Source organism: Falco cherrug, chromosome 6, assembly GCF_023634085.1.
Source record: "Falco cherrug isolate bFalChe1 chromosome 6, bFalChe1.pri, whole genome shotgun sequence".
Taxonomy (NCBI): Eukaryota; Metazoa; Chordata; class Aves; order Falconiformes; family Falconidae; genus Falco; species Falco cherrug.
Window position 1 is genome coordinate 27,219,050 of NC_073702.1, and position 11,298 is coordinate 27,230,347.

At 38.8% G+C, this 11,298-nt stretch overlaps 1 long non-coding RNA gene across 1 annotated transcript; it reads left to right on the forward strand.

Annotated features, from left to right (window-relative positions):
* The first annotated feature begins 3,155 nt into the window (after window positions 1-3,155).
* Window positions 3,156-6,649, forward strand: LOC129736309 (uncharacterized). Its single transcript, XR_008732678.1, has 3 exons — window positions 3,156-3,270; window positions 3,731-3,811; window positions 6,484-6,649. It is a non-coding gene; the product is annotated as an uncharacterized LOC129736309 (long non-coding RNA).
* The last annotated feature ends 4,649 nt before the right edge of the window (window positions 6,650-11,298 follow it).

The following is an 11,298-nucleotide window of genomic DNA, read 5'->3' on the forward strand; positions in this document are numbered from 1 at the left end:
TCATCACACCAGATATTGATGGAAAACCAGAGGTATCTCCAGATTAATTAATCTGCAAGCTGAGGACTAATAGATAACTTCAAGGCCTCACCAGTGTCTGCTTCTTCATGATGCAAAAGAAAAATGAAATATCAAGTCAGTGTATGCATACAGACTCAACACTGTCTCAACAGAGGGAGTATTAACTCAGGTCAGAGAAGTTCAAACTTCAAAAAATGTGAAAATCCCGTATGAACCTAGATCCATTATGTGCTTGCTGATTAGGCGCCATAAGACAACTTTACACACTCAAGTATCAGTCATTTAGACAGTAAGTAGCCAATAAGACATAGGTACCTGCAAACTTTCACAACACTACTTACCTAACTTCTGTGGAACAAAGTATCCAAGTGTTTTTTCAAATCCCTTAGCATATACTTTTCCTTCTTTGGCTATTAAATACCTGTTGAAACCTGGCTTAAAATATCTGAAGTAGAGCAGAACTGCTTGTCAGATGGATAATAATATCTTATATACTGCAGGACACTGTTTCATCCTATAATAAATGTATATGGATTAAAGAAATGGTGGCATTTCTAATATGCATTTATTTATATATTCTATTAATATAGATTACGCTGAGTTTTTTGCAATGACAATGTGGCATTAGGAAGTTGTAAATATATGTGGACCTTCTGAAAGAAAAGGTATCCAAACCTTAAACTCTAACTGCTCAGGAATATCAAATGAAATATTGGAAGCCTTAATAAAAGATTGACATTTTCTGAGTGCTTTCTTCTAATGCACACTCACAAATCCACAATTGCACAAACACAAACTTAAAAATAAACGAAGGGTTTAACTGATAAAATTTCTGAACACAGACATAATGAAATGATTGCAACCGGTCCTTGGATTCACTCCATGAACAGGATATGGAAATACAAGGAAGAATTCAGACAAGGACAAGGAACTGTCTATGTGCCACAGTAAAGACAAAGTGATTTGGTCAGTGATATTTGCAAAGTGAAAACATGTCTCAGGAAAAGGGAAAGGATTTGACTGTCAAAACAAAAAACAAAAACCACACAAAAACCCCACAAAAACCCCCAACCAGCCAACAAAAAAAACCCCAACAAACAACCAAAACCCTACAACAAATAGCTGAGTGCTGAATTTAGAAAAACAAGATATGTTTTTCTACAAATTGGGATATATAAAGAGCTGCAAGCGTTACACAACTGTACTGCTATTCTGAATGATTAAAGTATTTTTAATTTTTTTTTAATAGAAAAGGTGGTGTTTCAAATACTGATTTAGTAAGGAAGGACATTCAGTAGGGTGAAGTTCATCACAATTAATATCAGCTACCTTAGTGTATACAACTATATCATACAAGGCCAAAAGCCCAAGTTTTTGCCATTCGTGATTGATTATTTTTTTTCTGGCATCCAGGGTTATAATCATCAGAGGCCCATCTCATCATTCATGTTTAATCTATTTTATAAGAAACTCTACAGCCTGCATATGCAAAAGCCCAGCCCAGATGATCATAGCAATCTTTTCTGGCCACAGAGGGTAGGGCTCTACAAAGCCAGTGTGACTCAGTGTCTTTCTTCATTAGCTAGACCATACCTAATGGGGCACAACTTTGCTGCTGCTTCTCTGTTGGTGAAGCAGATCCTTTAGCTCCAACAACTTGGCACCTGTCCTTCGAGATATCATGCTCTGTCCCGGTAGAAAACCCACCCAACATTTTTAATTCAGTAACTAGTTTAATTTTAGGCCACTTTCCCAAGTTTGTACCCCATTAGGTGGCAATATCTATCATGTAATTTCCTGTCTGCAGAGGTGAATAAAGAATAACGGCTAGAAATAGAAGTGAAAAGAAAGTACAAGCACTGAATAGAGCAATGTTATGCAAGGAACTAATCTAATGTACTGGAACCAATTTAGCAGTAACACAAAACCAACATTCATGGGAATTTTTTTGCTAACCAGGGCTTCATTTAATATAATTTTGGAAGATGTTCCTTTTAGAAAGTTCAAAACATATGAAAAATGTATAAAATTGACTTAAAGGACTGATTTTATTTCCAAAAGATACCATTTAAAAAGCTTACATATGGTCCATTTTATTGTTTTAACTTGTAAAAAAGGAGGAATTTGAATCTATGGAATTATAATTGGTCTGAAAAAAAGTCTTTTAAGTCTATTTCCTTAATGTATTAAACTTGTTTAGACACTTCAAAGAATTTTGACTTGTATATCAAGAACTGTCCAAAGATAAATTAAGCTTATTATTATTTCACTTTATCTCTGGCCAGAACAGTCCCCTCAGATCCACAAGTCATTTGCAGAGATTTCTGGACTCAGTTTCTGTTATGCAGATGATATTGTTCCATCTTTAGATGCAACAGTTTAAAAATGTAGTCATGTCTCAACCCTTTTTTCTCACTGGTAGTTGTGTTTCCTTTTGTTTTGTTTTTTGGGGTTTTTTGGGTTTTTTTTTACATTGGTCCTTAAGTTTCTGAGATTAAGGACTATTAAGCAGTGTTTTTCTATAACTCAGAGAAAAAGTTTGAATATCCAACAATTAATGCTTTTCAAGTTTCCAATCTGATTTCACCCAACTGAAAGACTATAGGCTAAAACTAGATAAGCATTTCAGGTATTTGAACTGCAAAGGGCACAATATTAAAAACTAGACCCAGTGTGGTCAGTTAACCTTGGCTAGGAGCTGAACTCCCAGCCAGCCACTCACTCACCCCTCACAGTGGGACCAGGGGAAAAATAAGGAAGAAGAGGAATGAGAAAGCTCATAGGCAGAGATAAAGACAGGGAGATTGCTTACCAGCTACTGTTGTGGTAAAACAGATTCGACTTGGGGAAATTAACTTAATTACTAGCCAATTAAAATAAAAATGTAATTAATAATTTTGGTAGTGTGAAACAGAAGGTCAAACATTAACAGCAACACCTTTGGTTTCTCAGGCTCTGCTTCTTGCTTTCACTTCTAATTCCTCTACCTCCTCATGTGGCACAGGCAGGATGGTGGTGGGGGCGATTACGGCCAGTACGCAGTGGTTCCTCTTTGCTGCTCCTTCCTCTCAGCTCCTCTCTTCCCCTGCTCCAGCCTGCGTGCTCCACAGCTGCAGTGGATACCTGCCCCACCACGGAGCTCCTCCTCCTCTGACCTTGGTGTTCCCTCTCCTATTTCTCACTCCTTTTTTTGTTCCCTCTTCCCTGAAACAGGCTGCCCAGGGAAGTGGTTGAGTCACCATCCTGGAGGTATTTAAAAGACATATAGACATGGCGCTTAGGGACATGGTTTAGTGGTGGGCTTGGCAGTGCTAGGTTTACAGTTGGACTTAATGATTGTAAATGTCTTTTCCAACTTAAATTATCTGTTTTCCCAGAGGCACCACCATCTCGATTGACAGGGTCGACTGTGTCCTGTGGTGGGGCCATTGGAGCTGGTTGGAACCATCTGGAGCCAGCTGTGTCTGGCATGGGGCTCCCCCAGCCTCTCCTTACAGAGACCCCTGCAGCCCCCACTTCATAGGAATTCAGTATTTTCAAAATGAGAATGATCTGTCCTTTAGTAATCTAAGGACTTAAAATAGATGACTCGCCACTGCTTTTGGCTACCCATAGATCAGTCACCACCATTTTCTCTTTTTGCTTGTAGATATGCAAGCATGCATTTTGATAGTATTAAACTGGTATTTGATTTTATTTATTCCTACAGATTCCTGCAATTATTTTCACTGCACTGCACCACTAGAATTGGGTCCTAATTCAGCAAAATTTAACTACTCTAGAATGGCAGGTAAGTATATGCGCTTAAGCACACACAAAAATCTCATGAAGTCGTAAGGTGCAGCCCTGTGTTCAGATGCCAGTCTGACTGGGGTCACTGGTTAAGGAAAGGTTGTCCTACTGGTCTAGCAGCCTTAGATAATAATCCTGTTGCTGACTGAAACACAAAATAAAGAGGTCTTTTGTCCAGGTGGCTTACGCATCTGAGTTTTCTTCTTTAAACAGAGTTTTAGATTGTCTCAGGAGGCCAAATTTTCCTCATTTTGCTCATGAGTGAAATTCTGCTGGCATCCAAGGATATAATAACCACACTTTAATGTTACACAATGCAGAGTTAACATCATATCCAAAAAAGATTGCTATGAAGAGCTATAATTTTATTCATACCGCTGCCATTAAGGCATGCAAACTGGATCTCAGTGTGCTCATCAAGGGGCCACTCTAATTATTAGACCTGTAACCTTTGAGCAGGAAACAAGGTAACAGAACAGCTTTCATTTCTGGAGATCCAAACCACACAATGGCATTTAGCATGGCCATTACTGCAGGCAGACCCGCAGTGCTTGAAATGACTTTCTACTAGACCAACAGTGAAGGGAAACTATGAGCTATCTAAGCTTGAAGGAATTGGACAGAAAACGAGAAAATCAAGGAAAAATGAGATCAACAATGGTGTGTATTGTCTCCTTGGTGCAAACACTTACTTCTATTGACATTCATAGGAGATGCATGAATTCAGGTGCAGATTTCTGGGGCTAATTCTTCACTCACAAGCTTTTAAATTGTGCATGAGTGAAAATTTACTGGATGGAGACAAAAGTGACCATAAGCTTCCCCCACTAGCTCAGCATATAGGGCAAATATATTCCCTGAGATTTCCTCTGCAGCTCCAGAGTCATCATTGCATTACTGCTCAATCACGAAACATCCCTTTCCCTTTGCAAAAACAAGGCAGGCTATGAACCGTGGAGAAACAAGGACAAAAAAATCAGATATATCTCATTAATGTATTTGTACATACTGAAAGTTTTGTAAGGTATATCACTTCTTGTCCTAAAAAGGGCCTCCAAAATAAACTTGAGAGCTTGTACTGCAAGGTATTTCTCACTGTTTTGATTACAAAGGGAGCACAGAGGCTAGCTCTGTTGTAGATCCATGTTTGGTCAGATTAATATCACAACTTAAAATTATCCAATGTATCTTTTATGAGACTAAGGGCTTTCACCACTTCCAATACCAACTCTGAGCTATAATCACTTAGGTTTTGCCGCCATAAAAGAATGTTACAGCTACATTACTTTTATAATGGGAAACAAATTTTTATTCTTCCACTGTCTTAATACTTAAAAATAACTATAGTTTTTTTAATAATTTTCAAATGCCCAAAGAAAATAATGATCCAGGAGAGGCCAGGCATGATAAAAATCTCATTTTAAAGGTGACTACTTGGGAATATTATATTACTGAAAACAGGAATAGTTACTGAACAAGAATTAGGTACTGAACTGGAATGAAATCTGCCAAGAAAAACCAGTGATACAGAAAAGGAAATAAATGTAAAAGGAACAATGGCATAGAGAAAGACTACAAAGTGGAGAGGGCAATAAAAAAGGATAGATTAATAGCGGTCTTGTAATGCATTCCTCTCCAACCATTTCTGTCTGTAGTTTTGCATACTTTCCCTGTTTAGGCTTCGGTCCCACAGATAGGTGTGAGAATAAAAGTTGACTCATGATCAGCTCAACAGGAATGCATTTATGTTTACACTTCATTACAGCTTCAGGATCTGAAGAAGTGGGAGTGACCTACTTCTTACTGTTTGTAAATAGTTGAGGTTTGTGAGTGCTGAGACTCAAAGGGAAAATGTGTGTTTACATGGATGGCAAGGATCTAGAGTCAGAACAGCTAATGAAGCTATCGAAATCATAGCAAACTACTTCTTCAGAGACTTATCTAATCTCTAACATTGATTAGAAGGCCTTAATACAGCACATACTATATTCTGCCTGGAATTGCCTCGGATTGTGCTTACAAGCAATTGCCTTCAAAGACAGGAATTTTGGCCAAGTGACTCGAATGCCTCATCCAGTGTTATAATTTTAGGGGTCGAATCACCTACAGTACTTTTACCCTTGTTTTAAAAAGTGCTGAGCACCTGCAATTACCATTGAAGTCAGAAGACTCAGTATTTAGAGGGTCAACACCATATCAAACTGAATCAATGCTAATAAACCGCTTTGTGCAAAACCCAGGAATGTATTTCTTGTGTAGGCAACAAAAGCCATGTTCAGCTGGGGAAGACCTGACCTTCACTGGGTTATCTGTATTCCAATATGTTTTAAACCTTCTATGTGCTTGGGAAAGGAGTTGGAAGTGGGGTGAAGTTGAACTAAACAGACATTTCATAGACATGGCTCACGGACTAAGGGAATGATACTTGTGTGTATATATCAAAAGACAAGAAAGGTGATGGTGTACTGGAAAGTGTGGAACCTGGACACAACATAGACGGTACAGAATACAGGGTGGATACTGTCATGGTTTCAGCTGAGATAGAGTTAATTTTTTTCCTAGTAGCTGGTACAGTGCTGAGTTTTGATTTTAGTATGGCAATAATGTTGATAACACACTGATGTTTTTAGTTGTTGCCAAGTAGTGTTTATACTGTCAATGACTTTTCAGCTTCTCAGGCCCTGCCAGCGAGGGGGCTGAAGGGGCACAAGAAGCCGGGAGGGAGCAGAGCCAGGACAGCTGACCCGAACTGGCCAAAGGGATATTCCATACCATAGAGCGTCACGCTCAGTATATAAACTGGGAGGAGCTGGCCAGGAGGGGCCGATGGCTGCTCGGGGACTGGCTGGGCATCGGTCAGCGGGTGGTGAGCAGCTGTACTGTGCATCACTTCGGGTGGGGTTGAGGGTGGGGTTTTTTTACCCTTAAGTATTTTTTCTCTTTCTCTTTTTGTTATCTCCCTTTTCATTACAAGTATTATTATTGATGTAGTGATACTGGTATTATATTTTACTCTGTTTCAGTTATTAAACTGTTCTTATCTCAACCCATAGGCTTTACCTTTTTTTTCTGACTCTCTTCCCCACCCCACTGGGGAGGGGGGAATGAGGGAGTGGCTGCATGGTACTCAGTTACTGGCTGGGGTTAAACCATAAGAATACTGTACCTACTTAACATGTTGGTGAGCTCTGGCAATTAAATGCAGAAGAAGCTATGTGCTATTCTAAAATCCTAACATTCCTTGTATCAGCTGGCCCATTTACACTTTTTCTGTGTTCTGCCAGAGCTGGGAAAACAGTCTTTCCTTGTCGTGTCGTCTCACCACCTCCAAAATGTTCAACTCAGCAGGCAGGTGATGTAGAGAGAATGAAGAGAGTGGGAGCCCGAGCATGTGTTAACACTGTGTGTAGCTATAGATCTGACACATTCCCTCTGAGAACTTCTCCACTTCCCCACGCTCTTCCCTAGGCAGATAAAATCCACACTGCTTCAACACAGGGAAGTACAGATGAGAAATACAATCATATTCCCGGCCTCATAGCCTCCAGTGAAAGTACTGTCTAGTGAAAGGGTACTCATGAGGCAGAATCCTCCTCTGGCCTCTTACATGTGCTTAGATTTACTTGCCTGCAGTCAGGTTTTTGTCTTCAGGACTGATCAAAAGCATACTTTTTAGTGTAAAAGCTAAGAAATGCATTTGGAAACAAGTAACAAAGTTTATATTTTTGCCATCAAATTTGCACTGGAAATCATCCCTCTTGAAGTGCTGTACCACCACTTAGCACACAAGAAACATAATCAAAATAAATCAAATGGAAGACATTTTATTTGTGAAGCAAGATCGTGTAAACTTGACTGGACTTTTATCTAATGAAAACGTTTCTAAACTCATGCTTCTCTTTGTGTTGTCCCTTCTAGCTGTATCATTGCCACCTTAATCTGGACAGACTTTACCTGTTCATTTAGGTTTCTCTAAAGCTTTAACTACCCCAAAGTCCAGAGTGGTGTATCACAAGTCCGTGTGAGTTTTTCCATTACCCTTTTGTTCAGAGCAGATTCCTTATAAGACCTGATGCCCTCCATGATTCTTGGCTGATGAGGATTTGTACCCTGACATCTTAACTCACCCATTACATGTCCTACCTTTTATATTTTGTACCAGTACTGAGGAAGGTGCAAATTCTCAAAGGTGCATGAAGTCTTATATCTTACTCTGCTAAGTGAAGCTGGCAGTTCCTATGTATATCACTTCATCTAGTTAAAGTGACCAAGCGCCTGTTACACTGACTTCAAGGATAAGGAAATTACCTCATCTGAATGTATGTCAGCTGTGCTTCCTGATCTCTGAGGAAATACTGAAGAAAATATAAATATGCCTGCAGTGTCTGATGTCAGCCATGATCTGCTCCGGTTTAGGTTTCTATATTTCATTTGAATTCACACTGCATTAACCATATATGAAGTGTGCATTATGTGAGGATTTAGGTGTTGCTTTTCCTTCCTTTTTTTCTTTAGCAGTACAATAATCCAATATTTTATATCACCAGTTTCTCTGCCTTCCTTGTGACTGCTCCAAATTCATGCAGATGTGGAAAGCTGAATAGTCAGTACCTGTATCGGCTTTGGTGTCTCAGAACACAGACTCAACATTTTGTTAGCCTACAAAATATATCTAAATATTGTTATTAAGCACCCAGTTTTTTACCAGTGTGTCCTGATGCCTGTCTGTTCAAAACAATAAAATTTATCAAGTCACCAGGGTTCAGTAGTCAGCCTACCAATACATGAGATGAGCCAATATGAGACAAGTACATTTCAGGTTGACAGACATTTCCTTTCTCTGACACTGTGGCTCCCAATTCCACTACGCTTCTGCCATACACACAAAAGTGCTTCTACTCTGGGCATGATTCTCTGAAAGCTGATGAACAACACAGGACTTCCAGCAAACCAAAAATTATGTCCTGGGACTCAAGATATATGTCAACAGACTGGATGGGGCAAGTGTTGAGGTGAAAACGACTCCTGTGTTACTTCCATCACCGCTAGGCTGCTTGGTGCACCTCCTGTCCTAGTCAATGACCTAAAACTAGCCCCATGTTGCATTGGCTCATGAATGACCTTCTTCAGCCTTCAGGCTGTACAGGAGACAGGCTGACATTGACTCAGTGAAGTCAGAGACCTGTTCTCAGTTCTTCCAAACCTCTGTCCACCCTGCTCACCTGGAAAAGAGAGGGTAATGGAGGCTTTCTGTCTCAGAGCCCTTCTCCAGGGCAGCTGATCCATGGAAACTGGCATTCATTTATGCACAGGGCATGATTATCTTTTCCAAGGACCAACAGTTAAGCAGAAGTTGAATAATTTTCTGAATACTAGTTAGCTCTTTTTTCCATTTCTGAAGCACATAATTTTTCACCTATGATAATATAGTAAAATACCAATCTTATCCTGAGTTATTTTCTTAAGAAAAAAGGGGCAGAGATAGGAGACATCAGGGTCACCCCATAGAGAGAAGAAAAATAGAAGGAATTAGGGTGTTTTACAATTAGATAAGTGATGTGAAATCATTTCAAGATTATTTTATCAACTTTTTTCCCTCTTTCACAGTCCAAAATAATAATTTCATATTAACTACTTTAATTGTATTTTCCTTTAGAATGAGTGCGCTTAAGCAATACATTTAAAATAAAGCAACAGTGGACAATTAAGTTCTGAGGCAGAGCTGGCTTTATTACTATTGGGAGAATATACTCTGTGTTCATGTTGGTCTACCCAAGTTAATTCTTGAAATTCACCAGTATTTAATTTTCACCAAAAAAAAAGGATGTGGAGAACACTTTTGACTATTTAAACTCTCCCATTTCTATGTGTTTGAACCAGATAGGAGGGCTTCTTACTTGTTTACTTTAAATATTTTTGTATGTCACCAAGTATTAAAAAATAGCTAAAATAAAAAAGAAATATTTTAATGCTGCTTAAACAGAAGACTTTGAGAGAAATAAAACAGCTTGTACTACTTCTTTCAAAAAGGAATCTGGAATCGTCAGGTTTTGTGCTGATTCTGAACAAAGCCAAGTTTTGAAATCATTAAATACAGCATTCCTACTCTTGGCACTGGATTTGTAATGAATTTCTGCTTGATTCTGCTTTCGTTGCTGCTGACCACAGAGGGCTATGTTGACCTGCACCTAATCCCCTTCAGCAAATTATTCCACTGCAGTGTTTCTCCCTTTAACTTGGTAAATTCATGTTCCTGCTCATTACTGTTTAGTTATTCTTTTGGCTGAGCATTACATAGATATTTAGAGAACAAGACTTTTGTAGATTTTTTTCCCCTTTCCGGTCAGATGGCTGCTTTAAAGCAATATGTTTTGATGAAAAACAGGGTTGCTTTTAAGATATGAGTTTCTCTTTTTTTTTTTTTCTTTCCCTTAATTTTTGATGGCACCTGGGGTAGGGAGGCCTGTTGCCTGCAAGAAGGAATGCTATATATGTGGTGCTTGTGAGTGAGGCAGCATCACAGGAATGGAATGTGGAAAATTGTCTTGTCTTGCTTTTTCTTTTCCCATTTATTTTTGCTGGTTTATGTACAGCCTTTTCCTTCCCTCACTTTTTTAGTGGGGTTTGTTTTTTTTCTTTCTTTCCTTCTTTCTTTCCGACTTTTTAGAGGAACTTTTAGGAAAGCCAGCTCAATTTATGCTAGCAATTACCCCAGAGGGACAGGAACTAATTGCTCTAATTATTACTTGAGGGTCATATGGGGAGATTTAAAGCCTGAGGCCAGCTATAAAGGAGCAGGCTAAAAATTAGCTTTCTTGAATTTGTCAGTCAGTTGATAAATCCTAGTGTTGCAATGTTCTTAACTACTGGGGGAGAACATGATAGAACAGGTGGAGCAAATGGAACATAAATATGTTTATATTTCTAATTACCTGATTTTTCAATAGGACAATAGGCTAGATTAATGAGACATGTTTGCAATAAGATTCTTCTTTGTTCAGAGAAATAATTTTTAAGAGTAAGACTACCCCACGAGAGCACTGATACACAGAAGACATGAAAGGACCATCACCATAGCAAGATGATAGGGCTCACTTAGGCAAAACCAATTGTAAGATCAGGATGAAACCCGGCAACATGTAGGTAATAAAAGTAACCTGAAAGTCCAAAATAGGAATCAGTAGTTACTGAAGTGACAAGCCAGTCATTCACATAACATATTTGTTAGACTTCAGCAGCCATGTCCAGCACTGAAGTTTTGTTTTGGTGAAGTTTTAATACCTTTAGGTTCTTAAACTTTTCTAAAGTCTTTGTGGAAGAAAAGTCTTTCTAGATGTTGCTATAATATCAATTAAATATGAAAACATGCTTGGAAACTTGTGGTCATTTTAGCATTAATACAAATATAGTCATTACAGACCTGAAATAAGTCATTTGAAGGGCCTTTGTTCACCCTTCAACAGTAAAATTCCAACTGTCTCAAAA